This window comes from Akebia trifoliata, chromosome 13, assembly GCF_017979445.1.
Source record: "Akebia trifoliata isolate Shusen 1 chromosome 13, ASM1797944v1, whole genome shotgun sequence".
In the NCBI taxonomy this organism is placed as follows: Eukaryota; Viridiplantae; Streptophyta; class Magnoliopsida; order Ranunculales; family Lardizabalaceae; genus Akebia; species Akebia trifoliata.
The window spans coordinates 25065023-25084363 of NC_141387.1; the positions used below are offsets into that span (position 1 = coordinate 25065023).

A 19341-nucleotide genomic window follows, 5' to 3' on the forward strand; every position below is an offset into this window, starting at 1 on the left:
TATTTCCATTCTCAATTTCAGCTATTATGAAAGTACTTAATGCCCAGTAATAATTTTGATTTCCATTCATACTTCCATTGAATAGGTTGAGACAAATCCCCATGAAAACTTCAATCTCGCTCTAGAATTTCCCTCAGAGATCCTTTTATTTGAATTCCTGAGGATAGCGGGGCTACAAGAGTGAGTCATCCATAATCAATGTAAGGCCTCTGTTCCACACTGACACATTCGTCTTGTCAAATTCGCAAGACAAAAAGACATGCGCCTTTTAGAGTGAAGTAGTCATAATAATAACAATAATAAAATACTTGGAACATCATCATAACATTCATTTCTACCGCAATCTGTTGGACCATCTTTTATTTTATTTTTTTCCTTTTTTTTGATAGATGTAAGAGATTTTGTCAAGGAAAACAAAAACAAAGAAAAAAACAATGGAGATCAAGAAGATCCGCCAAACAGAGAAGCAATCTGTTGCAATGCCAACATCGAATATCAAACAAAATTACAATCTCAAATAACCACCACCATGGCTCTTATGCATCCATATACACATTCATAAAAAATATAAAATCATTCTATACACGCTTATTCACATCTACAAATTATATATGAAAATAGGCACCTAGTCTTATCCTTTGCGTGTTTGTGTGTATAAAACATATACAATGGGGGGTATGTATGTAAAAAAAAATGGGAATTCATGAAGGTCTTACATATTGGCAGATCAAAAGACAATCATCCTCATCTTCCATCCCCGATAATCTCATTGAGCATTGGTTGGGTAGAGCCATTCATTGGCGAATAGTCACCAACAGGGTTTGGAGTTGACAATGAGCCATGCTGGCTACTAGTTCTTTCAATTGAGGCTTTGGAAGTATCTTCACTCATGAAGCTATTTAAATCATTATACTGCCAATCTGTCAAGTATCCAGGCTTCGATGTGACGGTGCTTACTTCGATATCTCCTGATAGCATGGCCACCACACGTGACATTGATGGGCGTAGCATTGGTGATGCTTGCGTGCACAAAAGTGATACTCCTAACATTTTCTTTGCTTCTTCTTCATTGAATTCAGATAATGTTGGATCCACCAATTCTATTGCACGATTATTTTCATGTAGATACCAAGCCTGGGAAATTTAGCAAAATGACAATACTAGTTAGGGGACCATTTTTTCATGGATGAAATTTCAAAAGAAAGGACTGATTGCATAGATTTTGTTTTTTCAGAAAAATCAATTTCCGGGAAATAGTCCTTGAAAATGGATTTCTTTTTCATATTTTTGCTGTTGTTTGATTGCACTTGGGAACATGTAGAAAAGAGAGTAAGTTCTAGTTTTGAAGATTGAGGTAATCGTGAAAGAATAAGAATAGGATTTTCCCCCACTGAATAGAAAATCATTTTCTCAGGGAAAACGATATATGCAAATCATATTCATGCACTTCCAAAATCACATTTTCCTGGGAAAATCATTTTTGCGCCAACTTACGCTCGCAATCATACAGAGACTTTTAGTATTATTTTTCATACCCATTCAAGAAGATACATCTTCTCTTTGTCCAAGCTCATGTCAGAATTTGGCCTCCCACAGAGAACCTCAAGAGCAACAACCCCAAATCCAAATACATCAGCCTTTTCTGTTAGGTGCCCGCGCATAGCATACTCCGGTGCTAAATAGCCACTTCAATAATAAAAAGAAGTTGGTCATTAATTTGAAATATAAAACAAACAATTTAAGTAAAGCAACGGAAAAAAGTTACATTGTCCCAGCAACCCGAGTGCTTATGTGGGTCTTCGTGTCATCGTATAGCTTGGCCAAACCAAAATCTGAAATTTTGGGATTGAGATCGGCGTCGATAAGAATATTACTGGCCTTGACATCTCTATGTACGATTCGGGGCCTCGATTCCTCATGAAGATAAGCTAGACCCCTCGCTGTTCCCAAGCATATATCATAGCGAGTTGCCCAATTAAGATGTAAACCACTCTTTCCTGTTCATGCATACCAAATGTAGCGAAGTGTCCTTTAAGAATTACATTGATGTGAAAAGAAGTTACTATGAATCTTAGAAAAGTTTATAGTTCCAATGAAGGGTCTTACCAAAGAGTGCTTGATCAAGGCTCTTGTTCTCCAAGTACTCATAAACCAGGAGTCGCTTATCTCCCTCGATACAACATCCATACAATTTCACAAGATTACGGTGTTGCACAGCTGATATGGTAGCAATTTCTGTTACAAACTGACTTTTTCCTTGGTGAGATGATACCGAGAGTTGCTTCACAGCCACAATTCTCCCGTCAGGAAGTTTTCCCTAAAAGAGTTCCACAATTCAACCGAAAAAGTTAAATGAATAATATTGTAATGTGTCTAGTAAAATATAAAAGCTCAAAAAAATGTATCAATCCATGCATAACTGACTCGTGCTGTGTAATGTGCGACTGAATCAAATAATTAATCGTGTTCTTGGGTTTTCGATATGTGCTTCTATGCTTCTTATATAGTATTCCTTTATTGAAAAGTAAACTTACTTTATAAACAGGTCCAAATCCTCCCTCTCCAAGCTTATTTCCAGGGATAAAGTCTTCTGTAGCAGACCTCAACTCTTCATAAGTAAAAGTATTTGGCCTAGAAGCTATTCCAAGTAGTTCTACAAATTCAAAATGAATGGTATGTTATGGCTATGCATCTTTATCCAAAAAATCCCTTGAAATCCCTTCATTGTTTTCTTTTAGTGAAAAAACGAAAAGGTGTTTTTTGTCATTGTACATTGAAAATTTTGTAACTATCAAAAATCTCAGTAACATTTAAAAGAAAAAAAAAGGTATTTATTGCATAGATTTCACAAGCACCCATAGACTTTATCAACTACTTATTTAGGAATATTAGAGTTACCTTCATCTTCATCATTGCTTTGACGCTTTCTTCTTCGAATTAAAGAAAATACCACAAAGATAGAAACAAAGCTTACAACTCCAACAGCAACAACAATCCCCACAATCAAACCTGTTCTATTCTTCTTATTCGTAGTATTTGGTAAGGTATTCCTAACGGAGGGTGTGAAATCTGAAGAACTTAGTGGTTAATATCATCAAAGAATCACCAACTCTACAGCTTAAAATTTGTAATTTTTCTTATCTTTTCTAACATATTACCTGGAGTAGCACTGATGGCCGAAATGGTAGGTCCATATGTACCTTGAGCAGGTATACAACAAGTCCCTTTTCCAGCCCAAAATAGATGGATTTCAAGGAAGTTCTCAGATACATTAACCGTGAATTGTTTTCGAACAACTGTAAAAGAGGTCCCGCCTGCTTCCTTACGTATGTCAAAGTCTTTTCGCTCCAAGTTTCCCTTAAGCATTAACAAGTAGAAAACCTCAAAATCAATTGTGATCCTTGGGACCATGGTTTTAAATCTTGTCTGGTACTGAGATGACTTGGAGTCATCTTTAGTATCGTCCTTGAGCAAGATGGACGGACATGGCGTCTCACGTTTGAAGAATCTTGCGGGACAAACGAGATGACTCAGACGATATTTTGAAAATCTTGTCCGAGTCAATTGAGATTGTATATTGTAACAATATATATATATATTTAAAGGGAGCGGTTCAAGGGCCATATGTAAAAACATATGAAAAAACAATGGTTTTTCAAAATAAGGGTTAGAGGTTTTGGATTGAGCTGATTTTTTTACAAGGATGGCCACTATGATGAAAAGATCATCCTCACAAAAAATCAGCTCAATCAGAAACTTCTAAATCCATCAAAAGTGATTTACAAATTAGTGACAAAAATTGATAAAAAATCGACGGTCCACATTCTAAATCACTTTTAATGGGGTTAAAAGTTTCAGATTGGACTGATTTTTTTTCCGGATGATCTTCCCATCATAGAGATCATCCTCACAAAAAATCAGCTCAATCTGAAATTTCTAACCCATATTTTAAAATTTTATAAATGTTGCATTGTTTTTACATATGTTTTCTCATATGGCCCTTGAACCTGACCCATATTTAAATTTAAATAATTATTATCTAAATAAAATATGATTTTATGAGTAAACAGCTTCTAATCTACCTTAGTTTATAAAAAAAAATTATAATAATTTTCATATATATATATATAGGGGTCAGGTTCGGCAAGCAACAATTTGTCCTATATGGTTTAAAAGTTTTGGATTGAGCTGATTTTTGTGTAAGGATGATCTCTATGACGAGGAGATCATCCTCACCAAAAATCAGCCTGATCTGACCCTTATAACCCCATCAAAAGTGATTAGAATTGTGGACCATCAATTTTTTACCGATAATTTGTAAACCACTTTTGACAGATTTGGAAGTTTCAGATTGGGCTGATTTTTTATGAGGATGAGCTTCTCACCCTAGAAATGAACCTCACAAAAAATCAGTCAATCCAAAACTTTTAAGTCATATAGGACAAAATTGGCTCCCTAATGTTGGTTGCCGAAAACCACCATATATATATATATATATATATTGTAAACCGAGTTAAACGGTTTATCTTGACTGTGATGAGTCCATGAACGTGACGAGACGTCAAACCGAGTTCCGACACCATGTTTGGGACACAAAATTTGGGTACAAATGTCAAAAACACAAACCTGAAGATAGATATCGAAAACACGCCTTCCAGTACTCTGCCACCTATTAGAATTTGGGAAATCTATCTCCGCAAAGTGTAGGACTACAGTGTAATTTCCATTCTCAAGTCCCAGGCCATAGTATCTTAGTGATCCCGGGGATATCCTTGCTGTTTGGAACAGCTCCGGGTCTAAAGTATTTGGTAATTGAGATTGATGCGATCGGGTATATGATGCATTGTTGCTATCAGCAAACCTTCCAGTGTTGCTAACAGCCCACTGGTCTCCGTCATTCACAAAATACGAAGCTGGGCCAAGTGGGGCATTGTCCCTCTGAAACACAATCCCATCTGAACGTAATCTGCGGCCCACCACACTTGACAGCAAAGGAAGAATCTGCAAATCAACAAGATTCAAGATTTACTTGCTACATCTCTGAATATTGTTATGTTTATGACATCAAGGTGTGTATCTAGACCAACACTGATTGAGTATATAAAACAATATTTTCAAAATCTCTGCGGAAGGAAAGAAGAAAAATATCACTTACAGCGTGGACTGCCCCGATTGCATGGAAAATTCCGTTGAAGACAATTCAATCCTGAAGACAAAACACTGGATGCAAAAGAATAATGTATCTTGATTAAAAGAAACCAGGGTGTAATGAAGTTGTACACGCATCATCTATGAAGATTCAGTGCAAAATGGCTACATGTTTAAAGGAAAAAAGATTTCTTGCTTCTCTCTTTTTTTCCCTCCTAAATTGTCACGTCTTACATGTATTGGAAACACATGAATCCACTTCTCCATACATATATCACATAGTTTATTTTGACATGGGCATGTGGGTTGCACTTGGAGATGAGCCAAGGAAGATTTTTGTGCGACCGATCTCCATGATGATGAGATCCACCTCCACCAAAAAAATCAGCGATTGACTCATGTGGACTCTAGTCAAATCATTTGGTGCGTAAGAAAAAAGTATGAGTGATACTACTTCTTATGCAAGCATTGGACGCTACCAACCTCCAATGCCTTGCTTTTTTCCATTATTATTATAATAAAAAAATTAAATTAAATTAAATTAAAAAATAAATTAAAAAAGTTAAAAAGAAGTCCCTTTAAAGCCTCATTGTGCAATGCCAACTTTGTACATAGCTTCATGAAGCTTTGTAATATTCATGAAAATGCCGTTTCTCACTGAGAATAAAGCCTTTTCCTTTCGAGACTAGAAAACAAAAATAAATTCCTTTTTTTCACTAAAAGACAAAAGAACTAAGGGTATTATTTGAAAAGTAAAACATAGAAGAATGCTATCACGTTCCAATGAAGAATTGGACGTTACCATTACCCTATATATATATATATATATATATATATATATTTAGGGCTATATTTTGTGATGATGATCTCCTTGCTTTAGAGATCATCCTCACTAAAAATCAGCCCTTTAGGAGACTTTTAACCCATATAGAAAAAGCTTTGGCTTCGTTTTGGCTCACTGAGTTTTTGGCTGTTGAGCCTGACCCTATTTATATGTAAATGGCAAGATTCTTTTGTGTAGAAGAGCAAACAACGGGTTGATTTTCATATATTATATCATAAATGTGAACAAAGTATTAACTTTTGATTTCGACATCATTTTTTATCAACAGGGAAATGGAAATATTTGTGGAGATCAATATAATTTTCATAGGAACTATGGAAATATTGTGGAAACAACATAAATTCTGAGGAAATTATAACTAAAATTATAGAAAATGATTAAACAGTTTAATATACTCATAAGTTATCAAAATACAATAAACACCCATATGGAATGTGAAGCTAAAGACCAACAATGTTCTACTACACTTTAACGCAAGTATTTGAGAACATGGAAGGAACCAACTTAGTAAGTTGGTAAATCTATGAGTGGTAATTCCAGAAACTTTGCTTTAAAACTTTACTTCATGTGTTTATCTACCAAAAGAAACAGAATCACAAAATACCTTTTGTCCAATAAATCATTTCAAAAATATTGCTTATTCACCATCCCAAGTTGGAGAAAGGTGCACATATCATTGTCTATGCTAATGGAATGCAACATCATAAAAGGGCATCTCATAAGCTAAGGAGCCACCCTAACACCACCAACACATGGGGAGATGAGACGAAAATTAATTTTGGAATCTTCTCCTGTTAAATCATGTGGCAACACCTCCTTTTGTCTAAATAGTGACTCCTCAACTAGAGAGCCACCCATTGGGTATTGCATCGCAACAGCTAAAAGCAGGTGATATAGATAACATTGTAGAAGGCCAAAGTATGTGTATTTTATGGCATCTAGCTAATGTACCTGTTGTTTGAACTATCAATTGTGAAGTTATTCACCACCAAGTTCCTACATAAAAACCACATATGAAACACAATTTCAGTGCTATGGTTATCCTAGAAGATATATTTTACATAAGCATATACTAAAAAGTACAACTTTTGTATAATTATAGAGAAATGAAGCATTAGCTTTCCTTTATAAGTAGTTGACTTATAAAAAGAAAAGGGAAAAGCCAATCCTAAGAAGTCGAGAATATCTAAAAAGGCTTCAAAGAAACAATAAATTGACACTCCAGAGCACAAAGATGTGAACAAAACTCCACCCACCTCCATAAAAAAAGATCTAATATAAACGTAAAATCCCCAAAGAAGGTCCCTTTATACTCTTTAGATGCCTTCAACCATTTGTACATAAGGCATTTTTTGTAAGAACAATAGCTTGAATATCTTCCTCTTTTCCATCGAATACCCTTCTATTTTCATTTTTTCCCCAAAAACACCAACAAACAATAGACAATAAAAAATTCTAAAGCAACCAACCTTTAGAAGAAAAAAAGCACAAGCAGACAACATCTATAAAACCCAATGTAGGCATCGCCAATGTTGAAATTATCCCAAATCGGCGATCAAACTCTACTTGGTTGGTGGATGATACATCATAAGTTGGGGACTTTTGAACTAAGTATGACAAACTTACTAGACCACCTAAATCTTATAGATCAAGGAACTAAATATCAATGTGGAATGTGAAAGTGAATGTCCATAACAATTGTTAGTTGTTACACAATGAGGGAATTATGCACAAAGATGAGCATGATTATGTTACTTGAAAAACACAATACAATTGTTCATAAATCCTTGTTTCTCGAGCACCTTGCACTTGATAAGCAACACCTGCCTCATAAAATTCACTCTCTTTTCTAACCTTCTTTTATCATAACCTAATCTTACCTTTCAAAAGTCTCTGCATATGCAAATCAATTAATCCAGACACCTCCAGAACTATATAGGTTACTAACTATAATGTACATGCATACTTATATATTTTCTTATTTTTAAAAATTTATAATTAGTAAAATATTAATAATTTCACGTAATTAAAAAATCAACTAAATGCATGTGCTCACATACTTATAATAGATTGAAGACATGTATTGTAGCATTTTCATAATTGTTTTTCAAAGTTTTAAAATAAATATAAATTTAGTTTGCGATTAAAAAATCCATCAAAAAAAGGTTTTATATTAAACAAAGCTTATGTTAATTAATTTTTTTGTTCATTCTAGGATATTTGGGTATGTTGGGTTCATTTCTAGTGGCCCCAGGTTGGTTTGACAAAATAAGCGGGAGCAGGGGTGGTTTTCTTGGTAGTAGGATCGGTCCTAGAGTCCCCTCATTAAGCTTTTAAGCCTCGCTAAGTAGGCAACAAAGGCTTTCTCCATTTGCACAATGAGGCGGCTAATGGGTATTGGCCGGGTTTGAGGTTGTAGGAGCAAAAGTAGTTGAAGGCCAGTCAGTTTGAGGAATTGTCTATCCCTAGGAAAGAGGATGATGCTAAGGTGAATCGCCCTGGGGAGGAACAAGGAGATCGGATTGTGCTTTGCTAAAATATTTGTGTAAAACTCATGTCGTCGATGCAGGAAGGATGGAAAAATGTTGACGTGTCGACAGCATTGAATGTGGGGAACAATGCTTCAAAATGAGGCTCAGAGGTTAAGCATCCTGAGACTTTTGTGGGATATCGACGATAAGAGGATTCGAGATGAATGGAAATGTTGATTAAAGGAGTTCAAAACTTGGAAAGAGACATCAATGAGCTTTTAATGAGATCAGTTTGGGAAGGAGGTTTGGGCATTCTATCATGAATAACAATGACAATTAAGATCTTTTCTAGGAATGTTAGGAGTGATAGGTCTAAAAGGTCTCTAGTCAAATCAATGATTCTTTACATGCGTCCACATAAGGTGGTGCTTCAAAGACGAAGCTAACTAGTTTTGATAAGCGATTAATTATAGCGCTAAAAGAAAGCAAGGATAAAGGTTGGTAGCATTGTCCTATTATTGGCACAGTGGGGGAAATGATAATAAGTTCATTGTTGTGGAAGATGTGCTTGTTGGAGTGTTTTCAATGCAAGCTCATTGGCGAAGATTTTTTGTGGGTTTCATTGGAAGGAGCTTGATGGTGTCAAATGTATTGGGACATTCCTCAATGCTTAGGAGGGGACTTCAATGTGATCTAGTTCTCCATTAAGAAGAATGTTGGCTCTAGCCTTACCTCAAATATGGGAAGTTTGTTACTAGTTCTCTGATTGATTTACTTCCTTGTGGTAAAAGTTTTACCTGGTCAAACAATCTAGAGAATCCATTGCTTAATAGGCTAGATTGATTTCTTGTTTCTTACAATTAGGAGGAGCATTTTTGTTCAATTTGTAAGGAATGTGTTCCTAATCCGGCATTGGATCATTGTCGCATTATGCTTGTAACCGATATTGTAAGAAGTTGTCGCATTACTTTGTTTTGAGAATATGTGGCTGCCGCATCAAACTTCAATGATGTTTCAATATTTTAGAAATGTTACCCAAAACAATCTTGAATGTGAACTCAAATATGATAAAACTACATCACAGATTCATAGATCTAATGCTTTTACGGCCCAAACCCCCCCCACACACACACAAACACAAACAAATTCATCAATACCTTGAAAATAGTAGAAAACCCCAAAACCCCATGTACGACTTTGATCTGCTCTACCACTCGAAATAAAAAAAAATGTTTACAGGTTTTAGTTCAAATGGTCTATTTGTTTTCACATACATGTAGGAATCAACTTCTAGAGATACAATGGAGTTTAAATTTTTTTTAAGGGATGGTAAGTCCAATTTCCCTAAATTCCGAGAAGGAATGGAATGCAATTTCAAAGCTTAAGTGAAAATAATGTCAAAACAAAATTTTGTAAGTTAATGTAATATCACTACAATGACAACCTATGGCCATGGAAATCATGGCCATTATAAAAGATAAAAGTCATAATTCCAATATCCAACCAATGAATATTGCACTCATTTTCTTCAAACTTACAGTTGTAAATTTGGTTCAATAACCCAAGAAGGAAGGCTTCCCGAAAATCCATTGTATGACAAATCTCTGTAGTCACAACATATAAGCCATCATCAATGTCACTCCACCAAACTAACAAAACAATCTGAGTTAAATTAGACACTAGAAAAAAGTGTGATGTGACATCCATTGTCATTTTTCTAATTTTTCACAATTTATTGTCAACTCTATGATATAATTTTCCATGTATCATCGAGTGTGATTATTCATGTCCATATAAGATGAAAAAAGAAAAGCATATACTAAATCGATTTTAGGATATTAATCAAATATAGGGATGACATAAGACTGAAACAGACCCATCACCATCATCTAATGCCTTTTTCAAATTATTGGGTTGACATAATGAAAAAGGATTCATTAATCTCGATATCATTAAGCAACAAAATGGATATACATTGCGTCTTCTCATCATCTCACAAGATAAACGAGATGACTTGGACAATATTTGTAAATCTTAGCCGAGTCTGTAAAACTTGACTGAGTCAACTGAGATTGTGTATATTTTGATTAAAATAATTTACTTTTTTAGAATTTAGATATTTTTTATATACATAAAACATTATTTTAGGACAAAATCTTCTTTATTTTATTAAAAAAATTATAATTATTTTCATTTAAATATATATGAATAAATCATTATTAACCGAGTTAAAGGGTTCACCTCGTCCGAGACGAGTTGTGTTGTACGATACAACTCGGACTCGTCCATGGACAAGGCAAGATGTCAAACCAAGTTTTGAAACCATGATCTTATTTTGTCATACATTTTCATGATCCAGATCTACTCACAAAACATAGAATAAGAAAAAAAATGATAATAGCAAGATATGTTAAATTTACAGAGATAAAAAGCAATAATGAATAGATTTAACAAAAGTAGATCGAACATAAGTCAAAAGAACATACATATTGCTAAGTGACTGAATTTTCCGGGGAGGCAAATTGCCAGATAATCGATTATTTCCAAGAAACCTGTACATGGGGGAAGTATAGCAGCACAAATTAATTAAGAAGAAAATGTATGAACTTCGAAAAGATATGAAAGAGTTCGGCAAAATAGGTTTTCCTTACAAATAAGACAGTGAGCTCAAATTGAAGAGAGACTCAGGAAGGTCTCCAGTTAGATCATTGAAGCTCAAATCCCTATAAAAGTAGAACAATCAAGCGAGTAAGCAAAAAAATACAGGTAAGAAATAATCGATGACTAAGAAAAATATCTTACAGATGCGCCAAACGTTGGAACTCTCCAATATTGGATGGAATAGTACCAGATATATTGTTATTCCTCAAGATCCTACAAAACATGCACATCTTATCATTAGAAAATTTTGAGATGCAAAGGCAAATAAAAGAAAAAATAAACATATAAATTAGTAAATACTATATTGATCAAAACCATGTTCACTTACAAGGTTACGAGAACCTTCATGTCCCTAATAAATGCTAGTGAGGAGCTCCCATTGGATAAGTCGCTTATTCGCCTATAAGATTGTATATAGTCAGTGAAATAAATTTTACATCAAAGTTCTATACTTCATAATGACCATGTAGAACCTCGGGTTGAGGTCCTCATTTGGGCCACATTGACTACCTTGTTGGCCCAGATGATACCTCATCCCTCTAGAGTCGATGGTCTAGATTAGGATTATTTTTTTTAAAATCTTTTTTCTTGATCATCGGCTTTGAAAAATGCATGGCTACTAAACCCCAAAATTTAAAATCAAAATCCAACAGTGAAAATATATCTTTTTTTTTGGAGTTCTTAAAAGTTTGTGCTTCAAATCCATGTTGCACCATATCATGTTTTTGGGTGCCACAATATTTCTACATTACAAGTCTAGATATGTTGACACGCCATTTTTGGCATACAAAACACATGCTCAAGAGGGGAGGGGATGGGGGGCATAGAGATAAGTTAAGGTTTCGTTTCCGTTAAAGACGGTTTTCTCACCATGGAGATCTCCATCACAAAAAAATCAGTTTTTTTTAAAACTTCTAACCAAACCAAATGTCGAGTTCAAGTTAATGGTAAATGGACAGTCATTATTTAGAATTTGGATTCTATTTTATATGGCTACAAATGCCAAAAGGAGCAGATTTTAAAGTAAAGATATTCTCCATGGTGAAGAGATCATCTTTGTGTGTGTGTGTGTGTGTGTGTGTGTGTGTGTGTATAAAGTGAAAATAAGTAAAAGACTATAACACTTACAAATCATTCAACAAGGTTAAATTAGAGAATGTAAAAGGTATTGAGCCATTGAAAGAGTTCCCTTGAAACCTCCTACAAAAACATTTGAAAGTTAGATGATTATTAAGTGAGTGGAAACTGATAACTAATGTATACAAAAAATACCTGAAGGTATAGAATGCCATAAGATGTATATGGTGAGGAAACATGCTTATTATCCTTAATGTTCTTCAATTATGCAAAAAATGGGAAAGAAATATAGAGTTAAACCAGTAATGCATCTCATGATATTATCTTACAGAGAATTAAGTTGTGTCCAATTCCCTATGAAGTTAGGTATCGTTCCTGTGAGTTGGTTGTCTGATGCCCACCTGGGAATCCAAACATGTTTTACTCAATAACACTAAGCACAACACATATTTACTCACTAAAACGTTTCAATATGGAGATGCTATTTAAAAAAATATGCTTCAATTGATTAAATAATACAAAATGCCTAAATATTTCAAAAACCCCAAAAAAAGACGGTGAGAGAGCAAGCACTTACACAGTCTTCAATTTTTGTAGGTTAGAAAATGAGGATGGAATATCACCACTCATTCCAGCACTATCAAAGTACCTGTCAAAGTAAATATTGTTGAGGAAATTAATTTGTGATTTTCCAAATATTATCATTAACAATTAATAGAACTAACCAAAATTAAATTATCTTAAAATGAATAATAAAGAATTAGCACATAATATGGGTGACAATGCATCACTATACAGGACAAAATAATGATGCATAAAACAAAACCTCATAATCAAATGTATTTGACTATCTGTCATTTATTATTAAATGCATGGTGCATTAATGGTATAATTTTTTGGAACCACACGATGAATTGCAAAACTTTTTATTCTAAATAAATTGTTATGCCAATACAAGTTTTAACAAAGAACTTGTATTCGGTGTAAGACCACACCCAAAAAGTTTACATTCACCAATTTAGTTAGGTCCTTCTCCACGGAGACCATTTTGTAAATTTTCATATTTTCTGGGTTGCAACACACTTACAAGGCATTCCCTTTATATCTAAGCCTACATGAGCCTCTCATCTTCCCCCTTTCGATTGTATGTAGGCATTATATAGTTCACTGCCTAGACCCAATAAATTACCAAATTGCTTGCTAATCCATAATCTGATCCATTATAACCCAATGTCTATAATCAACGTGACATGAACAATGGCATCCACCATAGTATCGTAAACTCCATCACACCATTATATTGTTACAATATATACTTTTGAACCTTAGTCTTCGCCTCCCTATTCTTCTATAAAACTATGATCCTTCAACTAATTTCTTTTGTGTAGGTTCAACTAATTTCTTTTGTGTAGGTCTACCACGGGCTCACACAAAAGCTCCTAAAATGAACATTATTAGCACTAGTTAAGATTTTCTACCATTTACAAAAAGGTCCTCTTAGATAAATTATGCTTCTTTATGTAATTAATTGAGGTAAAGAGTTCATTTGGATTTTGTTTCCTAGTAAAAATCATTGGCAAAATGCACAACTTCTACAAAATTTACAACATTTTTTAAGAAGAGATCATAAAAAGGTAAATAATCCAATACAAACTTACAATTGTTCCAAATTTCTCAAATTCCCTAGCTCTGAAGGAAGCGGTCCTGAGAAGTTGTTTGAACTAAAAGACCTGGGAAAAAAAATATTAAACCATCCAAATAAATATGATGGATTGACCATTAGCTACAACTTTTACATGCTAGAAAATGATGATTGATCATTATGATAATGCATCTCAAGGTCCTCATACTATCCAAGAGGCAGTTCATTAAAATCAAAAGGTTTAGAATACAAGTTGTTGAGTGTATATTTTCCTCAATCTCGGATGTGTCATACCCAAATTAAGTCCTATGACCCTCTCATATTCATAGTTCTCTCCTACTCCCACAGATCAAGGTATCAGAGCGCTAGGTTCATATAAGTCAAGGGTTTGAATCTTTCCACCCTTATGGGTGAGGGGGAGTGTTGAGTATATATTTTCCTCCACTCTCAGTGTGTCATACCCCAATTAAGCCCCGTGACCCTCTTACATTCATAGTTCTCTCGTTCTCCAAAAGATCAGTCTTTTGGAGTAGTTGGTTGGTTAACACAAACATTCATGATCACTGACAGATATGATTCCAAGAAAAGTTGTAGCTAATATAGGACTTGCACTAGAGTAGTTCAAATTTGTACACAAAAAAAAAAAAAAAAAAACAACAACAACAAAGAGAGAATCAAAAGTCAGAATTAGGAATAGCTTACAGTACGATTAGATTTGTAAGTTTTCCGAGTTCCTTGGGAAGGTTTCCTGACAATGCATTAATGCCAATAGTCCTAATGACATTTAGAAATGTAGAAAAGTTAGCAAATGAGAAATACATGTGTATATATATATTGTGGTGCATATTGGTAATCAAAACAGGTCCTTAATAATGAGTTTTAGATCAAAATAGAACAAACATACATGTACTGCATGTCAGTTAAACTTCCAATGAAAGCAGGAAGGGGCCCTGTTAAGTAATTTTGACTCAAATCCCTGCAAGAAATAAAGGAAATTTTTTTTAATAAATAGTGGTATTTAAAATGTGAATGACACAATGGTGGTATTTTTTTGGTTTTGTTTTTGGCTAGGCAAGTGAGATTAGTGTTCAGTAATCAGTAGGTGAAGGGCGGGTTTTGAACCTAGGCTGTGGTATCAAAATTCACAAACTTCAACCAACTTAGAACATTGGAACCTTCAAGTATTTGTATGTAAAAGGTAAGTAACACTGTGAATGGGGTAAAAGAGTATTCTTACAGATTGACAAGGGTTGTCAAATTCCTGAGCTCTTCTGGAAATGCTCCAACAACGTTCATGGCGTATACTTTCCTTCGAAAGAAAAAAAAAAGATGAAAATGCAGACAAATATAATGATGAGTCATGGATCGGACTTAGTCGAACAATTCAACCATCTATGACCGGTAAAATCCTTTAAAATCAGTTTAACTAGATTTAAAAAATACAAATTTTTAGTTAAATAATAATTCTTATTATAAACAAGATCAATAACTTTTCAATCACAAAACATCATTCTTTATAAAATAAAAACATTGAAATTTTAGAAGTTAATTTATTCATACTAGTGGGTGGGGTGACATGTGCATTTGCACATGATTTACAAAAAACAATATTCATAGGAGTAGAATTGTCTTTATAATTATTTATATTTTTTATATATATAATCTAGCATATGTATCATTTTTCTAACGTTAGAGGGGGTTGGTGTGGCAATAAAATCTCTCATAGAAAAAAAAAGAAAGATCTGATATTGCCACACCAACTTTTGCTAATGCCACTCCAAGATGTGAGCTAATCTTTAGTGATTTACATATGATGAATTGGGGTGACGTTAGCAATGTTGGTGTGGCAATAGAATCTCTCTAAAAAAACAATTCCTTTTACCTTGGATAAAGAAGATGAAATCGATTCAAGTTAACGAGAGATTAAAACAACCGAAACAAACAAGTTATGAGAAAGATTAAGATTCCCAAACTCTGAAGAAATCAAAAAAGAAGTTTTTTTAACCTCAAACAACAAATATTATATATCTTTATATAGGGTAGTGTTCCTTTGACAAAATCCTAGAAAACATTCTAGACAAAGCATTTTGCCTTATATGGGTTAAAAGTTTCGGAATGGGCTGATTTTTTGTAAGGATGATCTCTATGTTGAGAAAATCATCCTCACAAAAAAATCAGCCTATTCCGAAAATTTTTAATCATATAAGACAAAACTTTGTCTAGAAGGTTGTTTAGGATTTTGTCAAAATTATATATATATATATATATATATATATAGAAGTTGAAGGAAAGAAAGAAAAAGAAGAGTTATACTTACAAATGGGTAACTCGGCAAATGGATTGGTTGTTGACATTCAAAGAACAATCACATTTAATGGCGGGATTATAGTCACCGTTGTCGAAGTTTGTTGTGTCAATGGCGCTACCAGTGCACAATTCTCCGCTTATGTTCCACCGAGTCGACTCAAAAATCCTCCAACGTTGAAATATGGTATTTAAAGCCCTCGCTACATTTACATACAAATTAAAAAGCCACCAAAGATGTTAAGAAAATGATATTTACTTCTTCCTCAATAATAATAACTTTATTATCTTTTTTTTTTATTGATTCTTTATTATCTTTTTTACTATGATGAAAGAAGGCGGAGTAGAAGTTGTTTGACACCAAAATTTGGATTCCAAAAATGTCATCATTTTAACATTTGAAGTTAATACAATTAGGGTTATTTTAGTCAAAAACCAATAACATCTTCTAGTTATTATAATAAGAGAAGGTGGATCTCGACACTAAAAATTTTAATCTCACAAATGCCCTATTCTTTACGTTTAAACTTAATATTATCAAGGTCATTTTTATAAAAAATCAAAAAAAAAATTGCAAATGATGAGGTGAATTTTCAAAATTCCAAAAATATCCCTTGTAAAGAGATCATATTGCCACACCAACTTTAGTTAATGCCACCCCAATTCATATATAAATCAACAAAGAATTTGCACACATCTTGGGGTGGTATTAGCTAAAGTTGGTGTAACAATAGAAGGTCTCTTTTTTAAATAGGAAAAATTACTTAAAAGACCCTCACGGAAGGACTTCTTTCTAAATAATCCCTAAATTTTCAACAATAGCTTGACACGACATTTAGTAAACTTTTCCTTTCCAAATGGTCTCTCATTATTGGCAAACGTTATCCAAGTGGAACTCAATGCTTTTTATTTACTGTGGAGTTTACTACTTTTTAAATAAAAGGTGGTGTACTCAACACTAGTAAAGTCCACCCATTTTCAATTTTTGAGTTTTTTAAACTAAAATACATAAAAAGATCAACTAAAAACTCGAGATAACAACTTGTTTAGATGATTTCAATCCAAAAGAACCCTTGAAAATGAATTATTCTTCCTTCTTAAATCCTTTCTAACGGAATGAAGTTCCAAAACTCGATTGCAATGCCAAAAGTTCAAATTTTATTTATTTATAAAAATAATGAATTTGAATGATTAGGGCATTCAATCGTGAGAAATGTGCATGAAGATGAGGTCCAAAGACTGTCAAGAAAAGAAAAGTTTACCAAATGGACTATTAAGAGACCGTCCAAAACTTAGGGACTATTTAGAAAAAAGTCCTTCCGTTGGGATCCTTTAAGTATTTTTTCCTACATTTTTTTTTTATGACTATAATCTTTATTGAAAAAGAGGTAAAAAAATATCTACGGTTCTATGCACATGCCACAACACTTGAGCATGTGATATGTTTTTTTTTTTTCTTATTTTCTTTTTTTGAGTTTGTTTATCACAACTCAAAAATATAAGGATATTTTTTTCTTAGAGTTTGAAGATTAAGGCATTTAGATCATTTTTTATTAATCTACTAGAGAATACAAAAACTTGGAGTACAACTAAATAATCTCGGTCAGCTAGTTGAGTCAAGTTGAGGATCAACCCTACCTAAACCAAATCAGATTGGTTGAGTTGGTTAGGTTGGTCAGTCGAGTTGGTTCATTCCTCATTAATACTAGATAATTTAATAATGATAAACATTTATATAAAGGTCAGTGGTATGTAAATGAAAATAAGAAATGATAATCAAATTTAACGAAAAGACCCTTTTCAATGGGCCCACCTATATTTCCCCCAGATGAAGATCATAGTCATAATTGAAAAACAAATATATATATATATATATATATATATATATATATATATATATATATGAGAGAGCGGTTCAGCAGCCCTAAAGTTTGCCAAGTTTGGTGCCAAACATTTTTCAAAATATGACTTTTGATGGGGTTAGAAGTTTTGGAATAGGCTGATTTTTGGTGAGGATGATCTTCTCATCATAGAGATCATCCTCACAAAAAATCAGCTCATTCCAAAGCTTCTAACCCATATTTTGAAAAATGTTTGGCACCAAACTTGGAGAGAGAGAGGTGTACGGTACCTTGTGAAGGATCTGTAGTAGGTTGAGCTTGTGATCTCTGAAGAAGGCATAATAGAGAGCATAACAAGATCGCAAACACATAGTCTCTCGACATGAATCTAATCTCTCTTAATTAAACAAGAAACAAATAGAGATCATAAAACCTCAAACTAGTTCTTGATGAATTTTGAGGCTTTTTTTATTTGGGAGGGGGGGGGTGATTTGGAGTTGCAGAGAAAAATTAAAACAAAGCTTTGCATATCATCTGTTTATTATACACAGCGACAAATGTTGTCCGCTGACATCTTCAATAGCCGTCAGACTAGACTTTGTCTATGGTTATATGGAACGACTTCTGATTGGATTGACGAATTATATATTATTTTTTCACTGTTGCATGTAATAGTTATTCTAACAATTCCCATTTACCACCGATCCCACCCTGGATAGTATTAAAATATGTTTTGAATTTTTCTCGGGATATATATTTCATGTTTGAAATCTCGTCCGAGATCGAGATAACTAGTCCGTGTCACCTGGGCATAGTCCTAGAAAGAGTTAAATGAGATGGCTAGTCCAAGAAGATGGTAAAACTTGACCATAGAATTTTGTATAATTTAATTAAAATAATTATTTATTTTTAAAATTTAAACACATATTATTTAAATAAAATATGATTTTATGACTCAACATCTCCAAATCTATCTAATTTTAAAAAAAAAAAATCTATAAATATTTATATACATATGAATAATAAATATAAACTAAGTTAAAACAGTGATTTTTTTTATCTAAGATGAGTTGACTCGTCCAAGACAAATCAATCTCTTCGATGATAGAGACAAGATGTCAAGCAAGACAATTCAATCTCTTTATTTGATGAAAAGGTTTAATTTGTGTCAAAGGGTTGTACAATAAGGACAGCAAAGACCTATTTTTTGAAAGAGAACTAATAGTGCCACACCAACTTTTACTAATATCTCATCAATTCTTAGGTAAATCACCAAAGAATTGCACATAGTGAGTAGCATTAGTATAAGTCGGTGTGTAGTAACTCTATTTTTAAAAAATATGTATCAAAAAG

General features: G+C 33.5%; 1 pseudogene across 1 annotated transcript; it reads right to left on the bottom strand.

The window, feature by feature from the left end:
* Positions 1-486: 486 nt before the first annotated feature.
* Positions 487-18458, bottom strand: LOC147388115 (putative LRR receptor-like serine/threonine-protein kinase At1g56140; annotated as a pseudogene). The gene is made up of 24 exons (XR_015171256.1): positions 18279-18458; positions 16161-16350; positions 15081-15152; positions 14748-14819; positions 14546-14617; positions 13860-13931; positions 12779-12850; positions 12531-12602; positions 12253-12324; positions 11453-11524; positions 11266-11337; positions 11115-11186; positions 10950-11015; positions 10002-10067; positions 6944-6988; positions 5156-5220; positions 4627-5001; positions 3159-3357; positions 2899-3069; positions 2535-2653; positions 2107-2317; positions 1766-1997; positions 1536-1686; positions 487-1134 (listed from the first exon to the last, which is right to left on the bottom strand). The product of XR_015171256.1 is annotated as a putative LRR receptor-like serine/threonine-protein kinase At1g56140 (transcript).
* Between the last annotated feature and the right edge of the window lie 883 nt (positions 18459-19341).